This window comes from Bactrocera oleae, chromosome 5 (assembly GCF_042242935.1).
Source record: "Bactrocera oleae isolate idBacOlea1 chromosome 5, idBacOlea1, whole genome shotgun sequence".
NCBI lineage: Eukaryota > Metazoa > Arthropoda > Insecta > Diptera > Tephritidae > Bactrocera > Bactrocera oleae.
In genome coordinates this window covers 47,216,164-47,230,431 of record NC_091539.1, presented here as the reverse complement: position 1 = coordinate 47,230,431, position 14,268 = coordinate 47,216,164, and the positions used below count along the sequence as shown (strand labels likewise).

Here is a 14,268-nt window from a genome sequence, read left to right as displayed (position 1 = left end):
TTTCTGGAAAAACAACTGGCAAACAAGTGATTGTGTACCTTTCAGAATTTACTGTTCTGCGTTGTTCTAGTGCTATACTTGCGACATGTTCAGTTATTCAAAAAAAAAGGCACATTGCTTGTAAGTGTTTCGTGCGCGAACAAATTTTGTTTGATTCGATTGATCTTGAAACACCCATACAGTCGTCTGCTGTTCACTTTCGGGCTTATACGCGTAAATCTATGATTCATCACACTATAGGTCATATGACGATCTTGCAACTTCAGTTTCAGCAAAACAACATCAATAGTTTCCGGAACAACAACTGATTTTGGACGACCTTCACGAAATTCGTCTTGGAGTGATTTACGACCTCGATTGAATTCACCATACCATTAATAAACACTGGTCCTTGATAGAGCGTCATCGTCAAAAATCTAATTAACTTTACAGATGCACTGCTGTTGAGTTAATATACATAAAAAAAAGTAATCGCGCGAAAAATTTCGCGTTTTAATTCCATTTTTTGCTGAGAAGAATATTTTAAGTTACTGTAAACAACGCAAATAACACTATGCATGTAACAACATAATCAATTACGAGCTGGCAATCGTATCGCGTCTGCGTCGTCACGACTTCTAAATGCTTGAAACAATGACGGTTTCCTGACTAGTACGAATGTTATTATCGTATGAGCCAACAAAAAAAAAAAAAATCGAATTTTAAAATAATTTAGAAACGTAACCCTTCAGAATACCACCCTTATATTAAAGTTTAAATTAACAAGTTCTAGTTACTTTTTGGTAACAAATTTCTCGGGAAATTAGATATGAGTGCATCTGTACGTAGTAGTTGACTATGTTGACTAACTACAATTGACCACATGAAGACATGTCACATTAAAAGATAAGGCTGTCAAAAAAATTAAGCATATCATTTTTTTTTTCCTGTATTGTCCTTTTATACCCAGAATGGGGTATATTAAGTTTGCCATGAAGTTCGTAACGCCGGTCCGGCTGTGTGTCTGTATATAACCAAACTAGTCCATTCGTTTTTGAGTTATCGATCAGAAATTTTGCGTATGTCCTTTTCCATTCAAAAAGCTGCTCATTTGTAGGAACGGCCGATATCAACCACTATAGCATATAGCTGCCATACAAACTGAACGTTTGAACTTAAGTAAATGTATGGACACATATTTATTTGATAAGATATCTACACCAAATGTGGCATATAATATTATCTAAAGCAGCACTACAATCTTAGAATATATTTTACAGAACGGCGTACTATATCCCATATAACTAACCGCTCAAAATCAAGATAGAGATTGGTTTATATCTTATTGTGCTATAGACAATGCAACTGCGAAGGATACTAAAGCTCTAGAGCAACCGAACTTAACGGACTTTCTTGTTGTTTATTTTTATTTTTTAGTAAAAGTTCTAGGTTTAAAAAAATGTCTTATATTGGAAAATTTTTTTGAATTTATTATTTTTTAGAATATGGGTTCTTTTATTACACTAGTTTTTCGGTAAAAAAATATGTCACATTTGAAAAACCACATAATATTGAACCAGACAATTTTAGTAAAAATAACTTAAAATATATTAATAAAAAATAAGGTGATGAAAATAAAAGTTTGTGCTTAAACATACATATATAGTAGATTTTCGAAATCAAAAATAAAGTTATAAAAAGTAAAAACTCATGTTTTTTATATTTTAATTTAGCATTCAAAATTCTTACTGCAGCAGTATAAATTAGTTTGCATTGCAGCTTATTGGTTAATATACATAAGCAAAATCACTCAATAATTGAATATAAATGCATCACTTACAAATTATTTATAACGAACAAGAACTTGCCACATACTACATACACTCAGCAGACAAGTATTTCTTACGGCACTGCCTTTCAAAGCACCGTAGAACACTTTTTGCACAATTTTTATGCGCAATAATTTTTATATAACCGTTTGCAATTTATACGCTTCCTTGTCACAGCCAACAACAACAAGCGAGGCAATTTTGTTGCTGCACAAACACATGCAAATGTAAGCTGAAATCGGAGGGTGGAGGTTTGTTGCACGCACTCTTGTTGTGGTATTGGTGAGGAGATGCTATCGTCAGTGCTATTGTAAGTGAAAAAAAAAACAAATTTTATATGTGTGTGAGTTGCGTGATTCACTGCCTAGAATTTACTAGCGGGTTACTAAGTGATTGTAGTCAAATTACAAAAGCAAACAATATGATTTTTTTTGATGATTTGATTTGATTTGAAGGGTTGCACAGCTAATTAGTTAGGAGTGCGTAGCACAAGTCAGCTATTTGCAAAAATATTGTATAATTTTTTTAAACACACTGATTTTGTTAATGCAAAGATTAAACTTCGTTATTGACACGTGGGTTTAACAATAATTTTCACAACAACACTTAAGTTTTAGCGGCTTTTCAGCGAGCACTCAAAAGTGCCAGCCAGTTTTCTGACTTGTAATTTATTGCTTTTAGTTAATGTTATTCACTGTTATTTAATTCACTGAAAATGCGGAAAAAAATATTATTTTCTACATAAAGATTTTAATAAAATTCTTTAGATTTTCAAAATGCCGCAGTACTCAAGGCTTGTGTAATTCAAAACTGCCTCTTGTTTATGCAACAACAATCCACGCACGCGTGTACTCTGCAAAAGCGCCGCTTAGCGTTCCGCAGTCAAATGTTTCAGTTGTTTGCGCTACGCGTACAGAAAGTCAACTGAACGCCCAATTGCCAGCACAAAAGCATATTCAATGCATACGAAGCTCGAGTTCGCCGCGAATGCCAATTCGCCGCATAACTGCCAAAGCGAATGTGCCTTCGGCTGATTTTATATCCTTTCGGCTGCTAGTTTAGCTTCAGCACCTTGTTGATATCTTGCGCCATAATCGCACACACCTTAACGAAAATGCACGCACACACACACACACACTCCCAGAGTAAGTTTCGACGTGGGTATTTTTATTTTTTACCTGTTTACTTTCCTTTATCGCTATCAGTGTTGCAGTGCCTATTTAATACCGTGTTCTTTCAGTTACTCAATTCACTTTATAATTTTTTGCATGCGCTCCCGCTCACTCTCTCCCACATATACTAAAAAAAGTGTTATGCTTCTCTTTGCCGGCTGCAATTGTTGTTTACATTTTGCCTAACTGTTGTTGCTGTCACCTACACTCATACACGCATACTTGTAAAAATTGTATTGTCCTTCGCATGCTTTAGTGTTATTGTAGATTTTGATGGTATTTTGTTATTGCAGTTGCTGTTTTTTTCTCTCTAACCTTTCGTGTATTTCTATTTTACATATACTCGCCGGCGCATTCGTACTTAGCTGCTAAATTTTATTATTTTGGTTGCAGGCAATGAACTTTCTTTGCCTTGGCTTGCAGGTGTGCTCTTGGCAGCCAAAGCGAAATCGCTGAGACAGCAAGTGTATTAAGCGAGAAATTTGCGTCAACATAGAAGTATTTAGAATGGAAATTTGTTTATGCGAAATATATCGATTCGTTGAAGCAGAAGCTTACGTGTAGTTACTTGTATCATTAAGCAAAAAGTACTAAATCATGAAGTGAAGATGTCACTGTGAATTATTCAAAAAATCTGTTGTACTATGCAATTTCACGTTTTGCTCATGTGAAGTCTAGAAGCTTCTGTCGCCGAATATTTAATCAAAATCAGAAATATTGAACGACCTACGAATTTTGAAGTCGAGTAAATCTCCTTTTAAAACGAATTATTAGACGGATTTTCTAATAAGACTTGTAGCTCTTAAAATAGACCAGATAAACCTCTTGCTAGAGGTAAAAAATTAACTGACTTATTGTATGCCAAGAGGCTGATGCAGATGATGGAAAATTATTGCCTTGTGTCTTGTCGCAAATTCTGAGCGTTTTTCGTTAATCGCTTATTTTATTTGATGAGTTTTAGTCTGTAGCGTTCCCTATAAACGGTTTCACCCATTCTAGATGATCATAATAAAGCACGGCCTTCTGATCCCACCAAACACACGCATTACCTTGGCGTAATGGACCAGGTTTCACATATGATTTTGTGCCTTTAGGGTAGTAATGTTTATTTCTCATGATCCAAAGATGCTTCCAGTTTCTCATCTTAAAACTTTTTTGTCTTCAAAGCATAAATTACGACTTACAAATCATGTAAACTACTTAAGCATGCTGAGCATATTTAATTAAAAAAAAAATTATTGTTGTTTACACTTTATATAAATTTATTTTTAATTATTCTATCCAGTTCATAAAAAAAGGAAACATTGGGGGCCCAATAAAATATATTTATGATCACAATGATGGGCTGAGTTAATTTAGCCCATCCATTTGTAAAAGGTTTTCCATTTCCCGAGGTTTCCTACTTTTTTAAAGAAAAAAAAAACACAATTAAATTTTAGTGGGGAATGTTTATTATCATTCGAAAAAACATTCTTTGGCATTTATTTCTTGAAGATTATCTATTTCAAACGTTGGCCGCTATACGTTTCAGATGGTCCATCCGTTGAGTCCAATTTTTGACGACTTGTTCGAGCATTTCGACTAGTAAATGGCGAATGATATGCGTGACAGACAGACTTTAGATTTTACATATCCCCACAGAAAAGAGTTTAACGGTGTGATATCACATGATCTTGGTGGCCAATCGACCGACTCAAAACGTGAAATTATCTGCTCACCGAAGTGTTATCTTAATAAATCCATTGATTGATGCGACGTGTGGAAAGTGACGCTGTCATGTTGCACCCAAATGTCGCCGATCTTAAGAAATTCAATTTCAGGTATTAAATACATCACACCGAAACGTTCTTTTTTCTGTATGAAATGGCGGCTCTTGAATCTTTCCAGGTTGCTCTTCTTCCCAAATGCAGCAATTTTGCTTTTTTACATACTCAATGGGTCTCACCGCTAAACTCGATTTGGCTGGAAAACGTAGGATCTTCTTGGAACTTTTCAAGAGCCTATAGAGCTGCTTCAGTTCTTGCACAAGCTATATTTTCTTCACTAGGTGCTTGACGTGATCCATTTGGTCGAATATTATCCAATATTGAATGCTGGGTCTCAAGATGGGTGATGCTATTGCGAATAGTACGCACAGTAGGCCGATTACGTTGACCATAAGTTGAGCAAAGTGTGCGAAACACATTCTTTACAGTACGTGAATTTTCGAAATAAAGATGAACGATTTCTAAACGTTGCCAAACAGTACTGAACAAAAATAAGATGACAGCTTGACACGACTCACACAAAATCTGGCAAAGAAGGCTATTGAAAAAAGTACCTCTACTAGGAGTACGCGTTAGATGCTATAAGGGGTGATCATTGAGATGTCCATAAAAGAGTTTCTATGATTCTAAAATTTTGACGGAAGAAATTATAGCAATAAATGAATCTGCCGGTATTATAACAACAAAATGTTATTTTTTACATCTTTAATTTTAAACACTTCTTAAACTATGCAACAAAAATACTCCAAAGTATATGAGCAAGCAATTAAATATTTTGTTAATTAATATGTTTCCTTCTTTTAACTTACAATTGCACAACGTCGTGGCCATACTTCTGTAGAATTCATAAATTATTCACCTATACAAAGCTTTTCCACCATGAAATATAATTTTCTTCTAAATCGCGCTATTGAATTCCCCAGAGAACTGTACCAGTCATCGCCGCTTATCAGCAAAAACTTTGCGTTGAAAGCTGTCAAATTTATTATTAAGCAGACTAATTGTACGGATCCTATGACCAACAATAAAGTTGAGGCATAAACAATATCGTATATTATTTAAAACAAAATATTTGAAAATAAATGCCAAACGTCAAGTCAAATGTTGCTCATACGCCATGGTCTTGGAGTGAAGATTGTTATTGCAGTATTTTTACCATTTTAAAAGTATCATTCCACAGGGGTAAATTTAAATACTTACATAGAATTAAACAAGAATTTTATGATTTCATTATTAAATTTCAGATTAATTTTATATTTTATATTAAATAACTATTTTGGTGTCAAGAACATACGTGTTAAAAAATAATGTAATAATAATCTCTAAAAACTAACTAAAAGATCAAAATATAATTTTTCTACGCACGACAAATGTATACTAATAATAGCTCCATTAGAAAATAACTTATTTGCCACAATCCATTAGACACAAAATTGCTTTACAAATGTTACTCATACGCCAAGTACCTTCATCATAAAATATTTACGAACACACCGGCATTCTCTTCAAGAGCGCCAAGCTAGCGGAGCTTTCACCACATTCACCACAGTGACAAAGCTTTAGCGGTACATAGAAAGCTTTTAGCCCGTTTCGTTTGGCTTAATGGGACTTATGCAAAATTTTTTCTCAGCTATTCAGCGCATTTGCGGGCTTTACTATTGTCATATTTTATACTACTACATCTACTAAATTACTACTACTACCATCTACTAAATTTCTACTCTTATGGTAAAAAAAAAACTTTATTATGTTGTTGACATTGACAGGAAGTTGCTAATAAAATTTTATTAATGAATATTTGCGTTTGCCTACAGATGCCAGAGAGAATAGATTTTCGTAGTTTTGCCAACTTTGCTTCATAAACTTGTGTATGCACTTGTATGTTTTATATATTTTTATACTTGTTGGTATGCAAAGGTAGGCGATTTGATTATATACGAAAAGGAATAGAGTCAGTGGCATAATTTTCGGCGCGTTTTTATGTTTATTGGTCACGTGTAACAAGAATTTATTCGGTGTTTGTAGTTATGTAAAGAATTGTGTGGAGAAATGTTTATTCGGAATAATTTGTGTGAATAACTTATATATATATGTGCATAAGAAGACTTATTGTAAATGATATTAGCTCTAAAAAAATTTTCTGATTTTCGATGTCTATAGCAAACTAGGCATAAGTCCTCATAAGAATTAAATTATTTCTGTTGAAGAAAAATACAATTTCGGCCACAAATATTTGATATTAATATAACTTCTTTGAAAAATTTGTGAATCGCAAAAAATAGTTTCAGTATGCTTGGTAACTTTAGTTCTACGAATTTGCGCATAAAGTTTTAATAATTACAGTTTTGCTTAAATATTTTCTGCAAGGATCAAGGATTTGCACATAAGCACTGGTAATTTTTTTCACACATAATTTTGATACAATTTGTTTACATACCGTTGGCTTAATATGAGGCTTTTCAATAGGGCTGATATGATTTTTAAGAGTAGTTTCGGCTATTTTTAATAAGGCATGATCTGTAATTTTTTTTTCATTGTCTTCAGTAATGCTTACAACTTGATCGTGGAAAAATATACGCAAAAACAACGTTTATAAGCCTATCAATTTTATAAGCAAAATAATCGTTCTCCAATTGCAACTTTTCGTGCGCTTTTGCCCTTTGCAAATTACAGTTTCGTATCCTTATTAAGTATATAGATATGACACTCTATGGGATTTCGTTTAATGGCAATTCCGACCTCCTTTTGGCGTCAAGGAACATATGTATCAAGATTCATCAAGATTTAGATTTCTACTCAAGTTATCGCTTACATGGACAGACGGACGGACAGACAGTCACCCGGATTTCAACTCGTCTCTTCATCCTGATCATTTATATATACATAACCCTATATCTAACTCGATTAGTTTTAGGTGATACAAACAACTTTTATACTCTGTAGCAACATGTTGCAAAAGTACAATATAATAATAATTTTATATAAACTCTTTAACCTACTACGAAATTTATGAACATATCTAATAATATTAATAACAGAGAACTGCTTATACGATATAACAGTAATAGTAACAGTTAGTTAGCTGAGGATATCAACTCAATTTCAAATTACTTTAAATACCTACTCAACTTTATTGCACAATTTATGTATATTGAATGAGCAAAATTAAGACGAGAAATCTAATAAAAATATTCACGCCTATCGCCTTTAAGCATTATATACATATACATATATGTATATGTCATATAATATATAGGCGCTCAATGTATGTTTACGTTTGCGCCGGTATTTGCATGTGGCATCAAGTGGTCGCGTGCAACGCATACAAATGCGATGACGGCGAATCAGCACGCATAATAATAAATGCTTGCAACAACACATGCGGCATACTAATGATCGGGCGATGCTCGGTGAAACAAAAGTATTATTACCAACAAAGACCTACGCACACACACACAAAAAAGCGTGTTTTCCCGCCACAACGGAGCGCACATATCCTGTTACCTAAAAGTATGCCACGGCAGGGGAGGGAATGGTGGTTTGTGTATTTGCGTTCGCCACGCGTCACGTAAAACTATTTGTATTATCCTATTTATTGTTGCTTTTGCTATTTTAATATGCTGCAGCTGTTATTATAGCCTTTGTTATGTTGTTGTTATTGTTAGTGAGAGAGTAAAAAAAAATCTTGCAACAAAGTGCTTAGCGTTTCCATGAGCTGGCTTGTGTATCCGCTAAGCGCGCTGCTTTCACTTTTATCCGGCATTGGCAGCGCAAATATTTATTTTAATTTTCTTGTTTTTTTTTGTCCTCAACTCTGCCGTTATTTGCTTGCCAGTTATACATTTCATATAATTTTGTACTATTTGCGCTGAGAAAACAGGTGTTAGTTACATTGTATTCTTCGCTGCTGGCAAATAAGAGGTGCAACTTCCACTCATTAACACCTGCTGGCAAAGTTGTGGCAGTAAACATAATAAGCGCGTGTTAACTCTTTAAATATAAAACGACTTAAAAGAGAATGAGAGAGGGAAGACAAGAAAAGAAACTTGTATACTAACAAATAGGGAAGTGTTAGGTTGGGGCGCGGCGAAGCGCTAGATATTCTGCAAAACCATATAACCTGAATGCGTCAGATTTGGTTCTGACTTGTCAATAAGTACAGTACAGAACTCCTACATTGCGACGAGTTGAACCTTTGTAAGGGCAGTCTCCTATATTCTACTCTAGGACAGAAGGATCTCGAAGTCACACAGAAGCTGGTCGTCGAACAACGTATGCTCAGCGCACGCATGTCCATAGATCCGATGATAAAACGCAAGATGACAATGGAGATCCCACTCGTTTCCATTCAAGTTTGATAATGAAGAATCTTGATACTATATATTATGAGGATAAATGCTCCTTGACTAACTTTGAGCGCACAGTTAGTGATCTCAAGGCTATTATTGCCGCTCTGCTGTCGGAGTGTATACTCATCTTCCTGAGAGAAGCTGTACTTCGTAGCAGTAAGTCTACTACTATTTTAATAACAGCCACTTCTGGCTGAAAACAGTTATCTGGTAGCCTTAGCTTTAGCTTGAGGGAAAGCTCCTTGAAGACTCCCCCTCCAAGCTTCCCTCCAAGATTGAAAAAGTTTACGGCGCCTCTTCTCCAGCGACTTTTCATACCGTCCATAAATAGCTACCAGGAGTAGTTTCTGCTAAACAGTGGTCCAAGTTTTCAGGAATGCAATTCAAAGAGAAGAGAATTTCAGCGTGACCCTGTTTGTACCCCTTCATATACCCAGCATCCCTGAGACTTAAAAAGACCTTCGCAGCGATGCACCTGCCGGCCATAACCGGGGGTGCTATATGTAGAATTGCATTAAGTGCTATTGTTGATGTAACACGCGATGTTCAAGCTTCTAAGCGAGTGTAATCTTTTAAGCGCCCTTTACCAGACGAATATATCACAGAACATTATGAGCATGACTACCGTTTCGTAGACCCAAAACACCAACTTTGGTGAGAGTCTCCACCTCTGCCCTATAGCTTCACTACAGCAGTATAAGACAAGTGATGCCTTATTTTCTCTCTCCTTAATATTTCGTCTCCATGAAAGCTTTCTATCGATGATAAGCCCCAGCTTTTTTCTCTTATAAACTTGCTGAAAGGGATTTTATACCTCCCTGTAAATAAAACCATTTCAGTTTTGCTTCGTTGAGGGTTAAGCCGATTCCATTCGCCCAGTTCAATACCGTGCTAAGGTAGCCTTGAATAAGTTCGTAGATGGTAGTTAGAAATTTTTCTTTTACCATAAGCACAACTTCGTTAAGGTAGACTGTCACCCGACAGCCTCGTTTTTCGAGTGAGGTGCTTGAGGTTGGATTACACCATAAATATTTTGAGAGTTTTAATCACCGCGATTTTTGCTATAAAAAAAATAAAAGCAAAAGGTGCATCTGAACTGTTACTATCAGCTAACTTTTCAAGGTTACGATAATCATCCTAATTCACAAACACACGACTAAATACTCAAAAAACATTCGGAGCTATCGTTAGCTGGTGGAAAAATAGAATTAATAAGCTTTGAGGACAACACTTGTGCTGTATTTTATTTCAACATCTGAGCTATCAGAGCTAATGACATAACATATAAGCTCTTGGCATGTTTTGGAAATTATCGTGTTTGTATTTTGGTATTACTCATAGTTATAATAAGAATTTCGTAAATCGAATTATCTGTCGATATCAATCTGTGTATTTAAAACGTCGTTTTGTGGGCGTGGCAATAACCGTAATGATAAACGCTTCCGAGTCCCAGTTTACTCAAGATATCTCAAATTATACTTGATACAGATGTTAAAACAACGGTTATATGAACATTTTTGTTTTTGCTCTGTGTGACATGTTGCGGGTGTATAAAACAACAGTCTATTTTGCTTGGTCAGCGCAAGGCAACAAGTCAAATGAGGCTGAGCCCGTGCTAAGCCGTGTCTTCTTCGTATTTTGCTTGCGTGCTGACCTTTTTAGCGCTTCACAATTAGTCTCAATTCTACATATTTTATGAGTATGTCATCGTATGCGTAAGTAAATAAATGTGTGCTCTCATATATACGTATACCATATAACAAATGTGCATGTGTATCAGCAATATATTATGTGCCTGACCTGACATCATTCTCACGGCAGTGAAAGCCCAAAAACTACTTGACGATGAGTTAATCTAAAAAAAATCCACTAAAGTTAAGGAGCTTAACAAGGGACTGGACGGCAGTGCAAAATAAGTGCCCTAGTTCTACAAGTGATGAGCAAGTAAACAAAAGATGCTTTGCAAAAAATTAATAGCTTGCTCGAATGCGGATAACAATGACACAATTTTAAATAATTTAAGCGTAAAGGTCTTTTGTGTTGTTTTTATATTTCTGTATCCGTCGGGCTTCGAATTTTCTTGCAAATTTAATGCTAAAAGCAAAATTGGTTAATTGAAGAAACAAGCATAAATTTGTGTAGTAAAAACTCTGTTTTTCGATACTTTGTATATTGATGAAGTAAAACAGTTTATATGTTAATAGTCTTGATACTTGGCTTTCATCATATTAAACACCATTCATCTTCTATTATTTGGTAAAAAGCGTAGATCACAAATGGTCAGTAGTTAGTTATTACGTATTTAGTAGAGATTATATGTATCGCAGAACTGATATAGAGCTACACGATAGCGGTTATGGATCAATCTGGCCTGACTGAGAGTAAACCACAAAAAAACCAAAGCTTATTTGACTCATGCAATTTAAATTTCAAAATTTTTTGAATGGTGTAAAACTGTAGTCAGCATAGTAGACATGCCTATAGCAGTGCACACAGCACCACAGCCAGCAATTCTATAATAAACTAAGAAGTATTATTTTAAACCTACTGACTACACATTAAAGACAATGCACTTCCTTTTCAACTTAAGTCAATTTTATGTTAACTCATGCAGAAATATTTGAAAATACGGCAATAGCAGTAATTATTAGAGCGTGACTCGGAGTCAAGTAGTATTGCGGTGCCCCTCATAACTTGATGCTCGATCATCCGAATTCAGATAATCAGGATTCATTCGTTAAATAATAGTTTTTCTAGGTAAGACAGAGGTTTTTTCGTAGTTTCAATTTCCCTTCGACTAATAACATATGTTATTTAAACAAAAATTATTAACGAATTTAAAAATAATAATCCAGCATTACCTGGTAAATTATGTGGAGAAATAAAGTTCAAAATTGTTGTGGTACAAACGCGTTTGAACACTAACAACCTTGTGTAAAATGCTCAGAAGACAGATCTAAAAGTATAACATTTTCCCATATTTCTGACAATTTTGGTTACAAAAACGACTTCTCTTTGTTGCGTTCAAGCAGCATGTACTCGTATTATATGCAAAATCATCTTTCAAAATATATTGGCTTCAATCACCCATTTCCTTTCTTTTGCATATATTCGACTGGTTTTTGCAAAAATTATGCGAGCCCTTCTTGTGTTTGGCAACACAACTTCTTAAAGAAGTGCTTCCAGTTCCTCAGCTTACAATTTTTTGGCCGCCCAGCACCTTTTTCGTCTTTCAAACCAAATTATCACTTTTATAACGAGCAAATCATTTTCATCACTTTCGCTTAGCTAGAGCGTGTTCAAAAAATGTTTAACCAAAATACGATGACTCTCAGCTGATGTTTCCTTCATATTAAAGTCATGATGAAGATACATGCCGACATATTTCATTGAAATAAATTATTGTTGTTTACGTTTCAAATTAATGACATATACTAAGAATTACTATTTAAAACACACAAAAAGACAATAGTTTTCCGAGGCATGTGCGGAATATTGGAAAATGGAATAATAAACAACTTGCGCTATCGCTGGGCAAGCCGCACGAATATAGTTATATACCCATTACTAAAAATACATTTAGCAGAATATTGTTAGCTAAAGTTTTCTTTTTGATTATTTTCGATAAAATATATCTTTCAACAAGACATAAATAAATTTTAGCAAAAGCGCACAAGTGAAAATTGCAAACTTATTATAATCATAAACAAATTTCTTTAAGATATTAGCAAATAGTTGAAAGCAATTAGTAATATTTCGCCCCGAAAAGTGTTGTGTTATGAGCGAACTTTATTATTTAATAAAATTTGTACAGCAAGCGCATACACTTTCACTTAGTAAAATTATCACCTAATACCGACGGCTAAAATGTGTCAAAAGTTAGGCACACAATTGACAATGTACAGCGCATCTTCACTCACTTCAATCACACATTACTCATACGCCATGACAAATGTCCATTCGACGATAGTTTACACGCAATAGCATGCAAACAACACATCGCTCAGTGAGTAAAAGTAGCGCTCATAAATAAGCGCTGAACACCCACAGTTTCATTTTTATACTTTGCGCACTGAATGCTCGTTGCAAGCGCTATTAGGTAGTGGTGGAATGTCATTTTTAACTCCAACTTGTCAACTGATAATATTATACAATAATTTATGAACCCAAAAGCAACAACAACAACATCAAAAATATTCAACGCATATCCGGTTAGGGACAACGTAATCTAGTAAGTAATCTTTATTTGCGAAAATCACGCACAGACAGGAAGTAAATAACCACGACATTTGCGCACTCACACACACAAGCTCGAACAAAGTGCGAAGGATAATAGGATCAAGCGAATCCCACGAAAGTATGCGCGTACATAATAGCTTGAATGAATGCAGGAATGGCTGAATGAATGTGCAAAGCTGTTGTTGTATAACGTCAGTAGAGTGCGGGGTTGAGGAAAGAAGGAACAGCATAGTAGTGGCAATTGAGTGTCTGTATGGTTTTGCTTTTGAACGCGATAAAGGTGACTATGACAAGTTGCTCAAAATAGCTGCCATACACTACATAATCTTTACTTGAGGGGTTGGCTTGAAAAAATAACGTCGGTTAAAATTTATGTTTCAATGTTGTCGCTTCTTTTTGGTTTATTTATTTTCCTGGATCCATTCCATATTTCCAACAACTTCTGAGCCGCAATTACAATTAATTTTCAGGACGTTTACCAGGTAGAGGCAAAAGGCACAAAGTGCAAGTACTGCTGCAACTACACAGCTAGTCTGCATCCATAAAAACAGAAAACTGCAAGCGGCAGTAAACGGCAGAAGCAAAGCTTTTAAACACACAACTAAGCATTCTGTGTGGTCGTTGACTAGTGCGGCTGCTTTGAGCCTAAGTACATGCATTAGCAGCTTGCACATATTGCCGCAAAAAAGTCTCTTGTAGCTACTAATTAACAGCAATTTGAAAGCAGCAGCCTGTCATCAACCAGCTTTTTCTACACTCCTTCTACGGTGTTCTAGTAGTCAGGCAGAAAGCATGTTAAACAGAAGCCAGTTAACTGCGGAAAAAGTACTTAGTCGACAGATACGATTTGAAAAACCGCATTGCAATAGAGAAAGGTTCAAGCTGAAAATGAAGAGAATCATTTGAGCTAGGTTAGAGGATTGGCAGTTGGAAT

At 35.2% G+C, this 14,268-nt stretch overlaps 1 protein-coding gene across 5 annotated transcripts in view; it reads right to left on the bottom strand.

Moving 5' to 3' along the window:
• Positions 1–14,268, bottom strand: part of LOC106616001 (frequenin-2) — a 138,850-nt gene that overhangs the window by 107,319 nt on the left and 17,263 nt on the right. Inside the window, exon 1 of one of the 5 annotated variants that reach the window (XM_070109368.1) lies at positions 2,597–2,722. The exons of the other annotated variants lie outside the window; for them this stretch is intronic. The gene's annotated coding sequence lies outside the window, so the exon portion shown is untranslated. Of the gene's footprint in view, positions 1–2,596; positions 2,723–14,268 lie in introns of those variants that run through there. 5 annotated transcript variants of the gene reach the window in all.